Raw genomic sequence first — 10,834 nt, 5'->3', positions numbered from 1 at the left:
TATTTGTTATAATTTATATTATAGTAATAGCCAAAGTAATCATTTTTTATTATTAAATACTATTGCAGTATTCATATTGCACTGTAAAATAAAATGTCAGTTATACTACTAATAATAACCAAAATAATAACTTCATTTTATTGTTTTATTATAACAATAAAGAAATGTTAAAATTCAATCCTATCATACTGTAAAATAAAAAAGTTAGTATTTAATATTAACCAAAATATTAATTATATATTTTTATTATTTAAATAATTTACTACTATATTAATCAANATTTAATGTCAAGTTGATTACTGCTTACAGTCTTCCCGACTGCCCGGGACCTGTAACAATATATTTTTATTATTTAAATTATAACAATTACTACAATACTACAATTGGAAAATAAAAAGTCAGTATTTTAATTCTACTACTACTAATAATAATAAATATTGAATTTTATTTTATATTACACTCTCCACGGCCTCGTTATAACAGTTTAACGTTATTATTTTCTTATAAAATAAAATTCATATTTTGGTTAATTTTATTAATAAATACTGAATTTTTATAGAAATAATTATTGCAATAAAAAATAATAACGTGTCTGTTCTGTTTTCAACAGATTTATAAACGCTTCTCATCACAAATGTGTGACGATGGTTGAAGCGTGTTGTGTGTGTTGTGTGTGTTATGTGTGTTATAAGAGACTCAAACTCTGTTCATGCATGAAATAAATCGATCTGAAATGTATTTAAAAACGCAGCATGTTTTTTACAATAAGCTTTGATTTGTTAAAACTGTGAAGGTGTTTTTGTGGTAAATTAGCTGACCGTCTGTGACTGAGATTTATAGATGTAGAGATTTTATCACACGTTTAGCAGCACATTTGAACTCACTGAGAAAAATCTGTTCAGATTCACAAACATGTGGATTTACTTTTTCTCCCACAAACACAACAGTTTCATCTTCTCAAATCAGCTCTGAAGACATTAGAGGCGTTTCAGATCACAATAAAATGTACCCGGGCTCTGAAGACATTAGAGGTGTTTCAGATCACGTGATCCTCACAGATGATAAAACAATCAGCTCTGAAGACATTAGATGTATGTCAGCTGATGTTTCAGATCATGTGATCCTCACAGATAATAGGTGCGTTCGACTTCATGCAGCACCGATCAAACCGATCGCAATCTAACTTGAAGCAGTGCATGCCGGTTAGAAATTTTGTCTGACTTGAGACGGCGCTGACGCCACATGACAGTCACGTGTTTCAGCTGTTTCACGATTGGCCAAATTCACCACATGACAACAGTGACGTGTGTTTCGGGTTTATTCTGACAACTTTAGTTCCACTTGTGCTCATATAGGGATATATTCCATTTCATGTCATCTTCATCTCGTAAATCATGTTTATTATAAGATTACAGTTATTTTTACTGCAATCACTTTTTTTGTTAATTATTTTGTTGATACATATTTTGTGCATAGGTTTATTTTGGACCTTTTTCATACAGACCTTTTACAGTATTCAGCTGAATAACCTATTTTTTATGGAATAATTGAAATGTCAATCATACAGACCTTTAATATAACATGGTCATCATTGATTTTGATACTAAATGTCTGTTTGCTGGGTTCATCCTTCTTTAGTTGCGTGTGATTACTGTCAATAACTCTGGTTGGATTGTCAACTTAACAATACAACATTCAGACTACTTTCATAAACTGGTAAAAATCATAATACAAAGGCAAATAAATTGTGCTTATCCGTAGGCCTATATAAATGTTCATGGTGTTTTGTCTTCCTAAAATGTGCCTAGCTAACTGGAGGAAAAAGTAAAGAAATAAAAATTTAAAATAAAAACCTGTAACATCCCAATCTGAAATGAAAAACACATTCAATACATACAATTATTATCTTCATAGATTACTTTTATTAAGTTGCAGTAGCAAAAACATAATTAATCATACTATAAAAGTCATATATGTTCAATATGATCTGTTTATTTACTTAAAACCATAGACTGTATAAAAACATGCACGTAGTGTCCGTGATGTCACCCATAGTCTCCTGTAGAGCGGTTTTGAAGCTCAAAGTGTGCAGAGCGGGCTGTCGCCATCTTGGCAGCGCATCGAAAATGGGCAAAAAGGCGGGAGCTGGTTGCTGAAGCCACGCCTACCTAGCTCGACAGCAGTGACAGCAGCAGCAATCCACCTGTCACTCACGTGGCCACAGCCTTAATTATGCAGAACTTTAAAGCTTAATATAATTTAAAACGGATGAGTTATAAAAAAATTCACCCCCCTCACAGTTGTCATGAAGGGTAAAATTAGCTATATAGACCAAAATCTTTTTTTGAACCAGACTGTAAATATGTTTTTTTCTGCTGTAAAGTTGGGCATTTTAACATGGGGAGTCTATGGGACTGACTCCCTTATAATAAATATGAAAAACAAACCAAAATAATAATAATAATAATAATAATAATAAAAATAAAAAAAATAAAAAAAAAAAAATAACTAATTACTTCTAAATGAACAACTGAAAAATTGTTAAGTGTAATTGGATTGATTGGTTAGTATTGGAAATAACGAGTCACACTGGTGTTGGGTATAGTCCCATAGTCCCTTTGGTGGTATAAAAACCATGCATTACCAAGTACAACACAAAACAAAATGGACAACGTAACAATTAACGTGAAGGACAGCAAAGGTAAAGTTTTCACTCTGACGGTTTCCAAAGACATTGCAGAAAGGATGAAAAATGGTGAGTAAACAATAACTGTGGAACAATTACAAATTACCAATGATTTTTGCAAGCGTTTTTAGTATTTCCCAGATCAAAAGTTCCTCTCTGTCATGGCGAAAGTAACAGTCGTTGAAACAAAACAAGGTACACACTTGATGAGCAAACACATACTGGACAGATTTCTTGACAGACAACTAAATTTACAGCCTTCTCTCCGAACAGATCCCATCAGTGGCCCAGTTCAGTTTTGTCAAGGCACCACCACCACCATCAAACAACCAGTTAGGAACTTTCAAAAAGCACTGTCCTTTAGATGAGATGTTAAACCAAGGTCCTGACTCTCTGCGGTCATTTAAAATCACATGGCTCTTCTCGTAAAGAGTAGGGGTGTCCTGGCCAAATTGCCGCCACTGGCCCTTGTCTATCATGGCCTCATAATAATCCCCAACCACTTGATTGGCCCTGACTCTCTCTCTCTCTCCTCTCCACCTGTAGCTGGTGTGCAGTGAGCACACTGGGTCAAGAAACCGTGGCTGCTGTCGCAAAATCCAAGTGGATGCTGCATACTGGTGGTGGTTGAGGAGAGACCCCCCAGATGATTGTAAAGTGCTTTGGGTGTACAGCAATACACAAAGTGCAATATAAATGCTTCATTCATTTATTCTAGGCCACCTGTGCAACTTACCCCCATTGGCAAGAACCTACCGTCTACCACGTTGCAAACTGGTGCAGAGTGTGGAAACCCTTCAGAAGCCAGAACGCCATCCTCCATCCAGTCAGACAGCCATGAATCACAGGGTATTGCATCTAAGACTATAACATGGATAAAAAAAAAATATTTTTTTCCAGTGGTTGTAATGCCTTTATTTTTTTTTTTACAGAAATCACACACAAAATGACGTTACTAACAAGAACTTATCAGCAACTCTACTTCCACAACAAAACTGCTTTCTATAAAAAGCTACAAACTGCATTTTCACAAAAAGGGTACACCTTGTCATATGAGAAAATTAGAAAAAAACTAGCAAACATGTTAACAACTTACAAGAGAGTTAAGGACTGCCGCCTAGCAAATGGGGTGGGGAAGCAAACCTGGGAGTACTAGACAGTAAGTTTAAAATTGCACTGTATTTCTTTAAGCATCCGAATAAAGAAACATGTTATGTCTTAGATTAAAATATCACTATTATTATATATTGACATGTTTTTTCTACAGTTAATGGATGAGTTATTTGGGTTCTCTGGGATAGGAACTGCACCACCTGGAACAATCTGCTCCACTCCTCTGTGTTTGGAAGATCCACCTTCTCAAAACAGGCCTCCAACGATTTCTCTTCCTCAAGCTCAGGCAGCAGGTGCTTCTGTGGACAAGCAGCCGGGGACCTCTGCCAGTACAAGCCTCTCCAACAGGCAGAGACCATCACAACCCTTACAATTTTTAGAGACATACGAAGCACACGCACAGAGAAGGACAGCTGTGCTTGAGTCCCTTGGGAGGCCTGACCGGGAGAGATGGCAGTGACTAAAAGAGAGGTGCAGACGATCCTTTGAAAAAAAGATGTTGACCAGCTTGGGAACAATTGTGGAGGAGCTAAAGAAAATAGGAAGACAACAAGAGCAAATAATACAGTCATTGCAAAACCCAATTGAACCACACTAAAAAGTACTTATGAAAACTGCATCTTTACCAAAACATTTATTCTTTGTTATAGAGTGTGTATTTATTTTTTTCACTTGAGCCCCCCAAAGAATCAAGAATATCCACTTTAAGTGAATTTTAACATCTCTTGCCTTTTATCTTTGTTGCACTTATTGTTAAACGCAGTTTAATAGGTAGGAAACCCGTAGTGTACCGAATGTCAAACGCCCTTAACTTAATGCCTGGTTCAGATTCACGATTTTAAACAGATCCGTTTGACGTATGGTGTCGTGGGATTCGTAAACGACAACGGGCGTCGGGACGCAAGATTCAATGTTTTCATCTCGTATAGTGTGGTCATAATAGGCGACACCAATGTCGCGCTGGCGATGCGTCACGTCATCACGACAAAAAGACTAGCATGTTTTATTTTTTAACGGTCCTCCACGACGTTCTGTCAAGAGTGATGATAATGTGAGCGATTGTGTGTGGGTGTTGGTCGAGTGAGCGAACATGGGGTGTGTGCGTGCAAGTGTGTGGTATTTAGAAATTAGTTTCCAAATTGATTATTGTACAGAAAACTGGTGTTTCAGAATTGATCTTTCTGCATTGTAAGTTACTATTTCTATTCAGTTTACTCCAAACACCCAACTTCATCTCTTACTAATTTATCTATAAAATTCTATATAACAGTTGTCAATGACAACATATTCATATAACATGTTTTGTCTATGTCATTTTTTTTTTTACACCACTTTACCACTCAGACTTATCAAATTAAGTCCAGTTTTGTTGGTGTGTTCAGAAAGTAAAGGAAAAGTCACCAAGTCTTGGAAAAAAAACATTATTATTTAATACAAAATTAAACTGAATTTATCAAAACTGAATTTGTCAAAAAAGGTTAGCTAATGAAGCAGTGCATGCCAGTTAGTATCATTTGTCAAATATTTAAATGTCCTTATTAAAAAAAAATACTCTTCGTTCAAGTTAGATGTTGTTGCAAATCAGGTCTCTATAATGGCATGCATCAAGATTGTGGGGTTGTGGGAGGTGTGGCTTATCATCAAAATGGTCATCTACCTGAACATCTTGGTCACAGGGCTTTAAACAAACATTATGCAAAATGCAGCATGCTGAGACTGCAGAACTGATATTTGAAATGCTTTGCATGTGGAGGAATTGGAGCCTCCTGAACTTAGACTTCAGAATGCCAAATGCATGTTCAATGACTACACGGGCAGCATTTAGCTTTCTATTAAAGCGTCTTTGCCTAGCAGTCGAGTGTCCATTGTCTCTGTAAGGCTTCATAAGTTGAGGCAACAGAGGATAGGCAGAATCTCCAATTATATGCATTCCCTGTGGAACAAGGGAATAAGGATCTTCTTCAAGAACTCCTCCAACCTCCATTAGACGAAATGCTGTGGCATCATGCCAACTCCCAGGGTGACCCACGCTGATGTGAGAGAAACGCCGCTGACTGTCACAAAACCCAGTTAAAATGACTGAATAGAACCGTTTCCTATTCAGGTATGCTAGGGGATTATCACAGTGGGGTCTCCTTATAGGAACGTAACACCCATCCACCGCACATACAGTGTTGGGGAAGCCTGCTGTGTCAAAATTCAACTTTGACATCTGCAGCCTTTGGCCTGTGGGCCAGGAGATGTGGTGGGCATGTATGTATTAACATAATAACAAAACTCATGGAGATGTTTGGCAAGAGTGGATTTTGAGATGTTGAATCTGTCTGCTACCCCACGGTATGACTCCTGATTGGCCAGTGTCCAAAGGCAGGCAAGAACACTCTGTGTGATTGGCGGTTTGGTTTGCTGTAAATTCATATAAACAGGACCAAGGGTTGTAATGACATCCTGTACAGGTAGAACATAGGTTATCAAGACAACATGCCAACACTTGTAATAGTTAAATTAATTTTACATTATCTAGTACGCACCTCCACCTGTTGTTTGGAAAGCCTGAAATGACTTTGAAATTCTGAGGGACTGTATAGCGGGACAACCTCCTCCACAAAATTCAGTATTTTTGGTACCAATCTACATAACAGAAACATTAGTTGTATTTACTGTATACACGTCCCTGCTGAAAACAAAAACAAAAAAACTGCTAAAACCAAACCTAAGCTGGTTGGCTAGTTTTAGCTGGTCATCCAGGCTGGTCTTAGCTGGTCATGGCTGGTAAGTAGGCTGGTTTTAGAGGGGTTTTGGCCACTTACTTAGCTGGTCAGGCTGGGAGACCAGCTAAAACCAGCTACTTCAAGCTTAAACCAGCTAAGAACAGCCAACCATCTAAGGCTGGTTTTAGCTCTTTTTTTTTTTTTTTTTCAAAAGGAGTAATTGTGTAAAATGGTCATTTCATTGTTTTATGTTGAACTGGGATAGATTTCAAATAGTTAGGGTTTACAGGAATATTGAACTTGGAATAATACTCCATGGTTATATGCATAAACAGAAAATTAGTAGCTCTCTGTATTTAAACCAATAGAAATCATAGTTATTTATTGATTAAATAAGCCAAAAACAATCAGCTCTGAAGACATTAGAGGTGTTCCAGATCACGTGATCCTCACAGATGATAAAACAATCAGCTCTGAAGACATTAGAGATGTTTCAGATCACATGATCTTCACAGATGATAAAACAATCAGCTCTGAAGACATTAGAGATGTTTCAGATCACGTGATCCTCACAGATGATAAAACGATCAGCTCTGAAGACATTAGAGATGTTTCAGATCACGTGATCTTCACAGATGACAAAATTTTGTACTACAGGACAGTGCTGAAGGACATCAGATTGCTTGGGATGGTATCCCCTGCCAGAGCCACCAAAAAATAGGAGATTTAAAAAAAAATATTTTATAAGGTACGATAATAATAATAATAATAATAATTCCTTACATTTATATAGAGCTTTTCTAAGTACTCAAAGCGCTTTACATCGTCAGGGGCTATCTCCTCATCCACCACCATTCCACAATCCATTTACGTATGGTGGAGCTCTCTGTAAAGAAAGATGCATTTGTAAAGAAATGCATTTCTTTAATACTAAAAAAGATAATACTTATATACAGATTTACTTGTAACTATAAACCCTTTGCAGAATCTGATGGTTGTTTTTTTTTATAAATTTATAAGTTGAAGGTTGTTTTATGTAGTGCTAGCTATTTAACATATACAATTAGAAATTAAATTTAAATGCATATTCAGCAGTAAAACCAACTTATATTACCAACACCAACATCTAAAAAAACATTAGTGCTCTTTCAGTCAATTTAAAAAAGAAAAAAATACATACACACATTTTTCTTTAATTAATCATGATTAATTGCATATTAATATATTGTCATAATTTCACATTGAACCTCCAAATTAATTTAGAAACAACCCATATTTTAAATGTTTAATGGCATTAGTAGTAAATAACATGCACTATGTGTCAACATTGATTGATGGCTTTGACCTTTGTGACCTTTCCCCTCCCCCCACGTAGCCCATAAATCAGAGCACTAATATAAGAGTAGAAAATGGCCTATCTCTTTAAATGCAGTGTTTAAATCAGAGCACTGATATAAGAGTAGAAAATGGCCTTTTTAAGTATAAGTAAAGCAGTCAAGTTTACATTATTTAGTAAATTGTCTTCTGTTTTAATTAAAATATATATAAACATGATTAATGTAACCAATTTAAAGAAAAAAGGATGTTTTGTTATAGCTTTTGGAGCAAGTGTGCTGCCATCTTGCAGTACCACCGCGTGTGACGTCATGGGGTTGGTTCGCTCTGCTGGTCAGTGAAGTAATATAAGCATTTCTTTACTTTTTGAACACACTCTTGTTTAAATGGAGGAAGACGAACTTGAAATGACTATTGAGCCCGTAAGAAGTGATAATGTTTATGTATTTTAGGGGACCGAGCAGTACTGCTGTTACTGGTGGAATGAACCTGCTCTGGTTTGGGGTGAAGAGTGGGTTGGAAACAAATTGTGTTTACATGGAAACTCGTCAAAACAACCATTAACATAATATTCTGTGCATTTGCTCAAGCAGACAAAAAAGAGGACTCAATAGAGTACTCGCGTGCAGTCTGAGCCGAGCGCTTTTTGTGTGTGTGCAAAGAAACAATCTGTCACAGCACGCTATTACTGCATTGAAATCTCTTTTGAACGGCTTAAAACACTTTAATTTTTAAACTGACCAGGCTTAAAACAAGGGAGAATGATAGAGCAGCACTAGCGCCATCATTCAGAAGAGGTGATTAGTTAAGGTCTTTGCACAAAGTCTGAAATATTCACATGCATTCTACATAAATCATTTTTTTCACCATCCTTTCCTATTAAAATGCATGCCACAGAAATGCTGATATTACTTCACTGGCCAGCGGAGTGAACCAACCCCCGTGACGTCACACGGTGGTACTGCAAGATTGCGGCGCACTTGCTCCAAAAGCTTTAACAAAACATCCTTTTTTCTTTTGTTATATTTTTAATTAAAGTTTAAATCAATTTACTAAATAATATAAACTTTTCTGACTGCTTCACTTCCACTTTAAGAGCACTTGAAGAAAAAAATTAAATGAAGCAATAAATGAAGCTGAAATCCTTTAAAAATAAATTAATAAAGGAGAACTGCATGAGAGCAGACAAGTGTATAAAAACACCTGCCAATGGCAAATTAATTATGAAAAAAAAAAATGTACAGGACAAAATAGTTCAGCTTTGAGAATGAAAACTAACCTGTTTGTTCCTCAGTATCTTCATGTTTGACTCTGAATGTTTCTTCAATCTTCATCTTTTCTCTCTCCTCTTTAATAAACTCCATCTTTATAACAGTGTGTCTCAGTATCTTCATGTTTGACTCTGAATGTGTCTTCTATCTTCATCTCTTCACTCTCCTATTTAATAAACACCATCTTAATAGTGAGTCGGTATGTACCTGTGGCGGAATGTGAAGGTATTGATGGCCCTGTTTAGGATGAGAATAATTAACAGATAGATAAATAAACCCAAACTAAATCTCTGGGTGCGTCTCAATCTGCTCCCTAGTTCAGTAGTCAGCACACTAGTGAGGTAAAGTCAGTCAGAGTGAGAGATAATGGACTTAAATGTAATTAGCCAAAAACACTCAAAACCTTAACAAATAACAATAATAATAAACATATATAAGAGAACAACAATTAACACTTACTATTTAGTTATGATAAATATTAAGTATTTAATGATTAGCGTGCAACATTTAATAGATTATACTTTTCTTAAAAAAAATAAAATAAACCTATTGTTTGTTGTTCATTCACACTGTTTCGAACAGCAGTGTGTCGTCTTAAAATTGTCGGCCGATTTTCCAAACCTGAGAGACCCCACACACGGCGATAAAAAATCACTTAGGCCTGGTTCACACGGGACGATTTTAAAATTGTCGGCCGATTTTCCAAACCTGAGAGACCCCACACACGGCGATAAAAAATCACGGGTCTAACAGTTTTGGTCATACAGTGTGTGGTGTGCAGCCACACGGCAAAATCAACACATCACACACGAACCGATTTGACTCCCGAGCATTCCCATGTCAGACGGGAAATCTCGCAAAATCCCTCGAGATCAAACGTGACTTCAGAGTAAACAACCATGGCGGACGAAGAGGATGCAGTGGCCATAATTTGTGCTTTGTTTTTAACTGAAAAAAAACATAAGAAAAACAAACATTCACGGTTTTGCCACAGGTCGACGAGTTGGTCCTCCATCTCCGCCATGCCGCCGGCTGTTTTGATTTTGTTTCCCGGTACTTCCTCACTGCCTCGTCACCTCGCTTTCTGATTGGCTACACGCCACAGTCCACAGGCTGTGTGATCGTTTGTCCTCGGGGGACACCACACATGAGAAGAAATCGGGCCAAATAAATCCAACATGTTGGATATCCCCGATTTGAGATCGGAGCGGTCCCGATGTCCTTCCAAGCAGAGGAGAGCAGTCTTAACATACCACACACGGCAGGAATATTTGATCAGATTATTTTACGATAATCGGAGCATCCTAAGATTGTCGGAAGGGGTGAATCGGGGCTAAAATCGGCCTAATTATCCTGCCGTGTGAACCAGCCTTTAGATGAGCTCTGTTTCTCCAGCGACTGGGTTCGTGTTTAGGATGAACTGGTTCACTATATAGGGAGCGAAATGAGACCGTTTCTGTTACTAATGCGTGCATGCGCTTTATTTACACAAAATAACATTCATTAATGTTATGTGAAGTTTTACATTAATTAAAACACTATTTTAAAACCACACAAACCTCTCTTCAGCCGAAACAGACCCAGAAACGGGCGTTGTATTAATTAAAACACTAACATTTTAAAACCACACAAACCTCTCTTCAGCTGAAACAGACGCAGAAGCGCGGCGCAGCCTTAAGATCAAAATAAAAGTCAGGCAACGGAGCCTTTCTTGTATC

This window comes from Cyprinus carpio, chromosome A4 (genome assembly GCF_018340385.1).
Source record: "Cyprinus carpio isolate SPL01 chromosome A4, ASM1834038v1, whole genome shotgun sequence".
Lineage (NCBI taxonomy): Eukaryota > Metazoa > Chordata > Actinopteri > Cypriniformes > Cyprinidae > Cyprinus > Cyprinus carpio.
Note: the sequence above shows the minus strand (reverse complement) of the source record.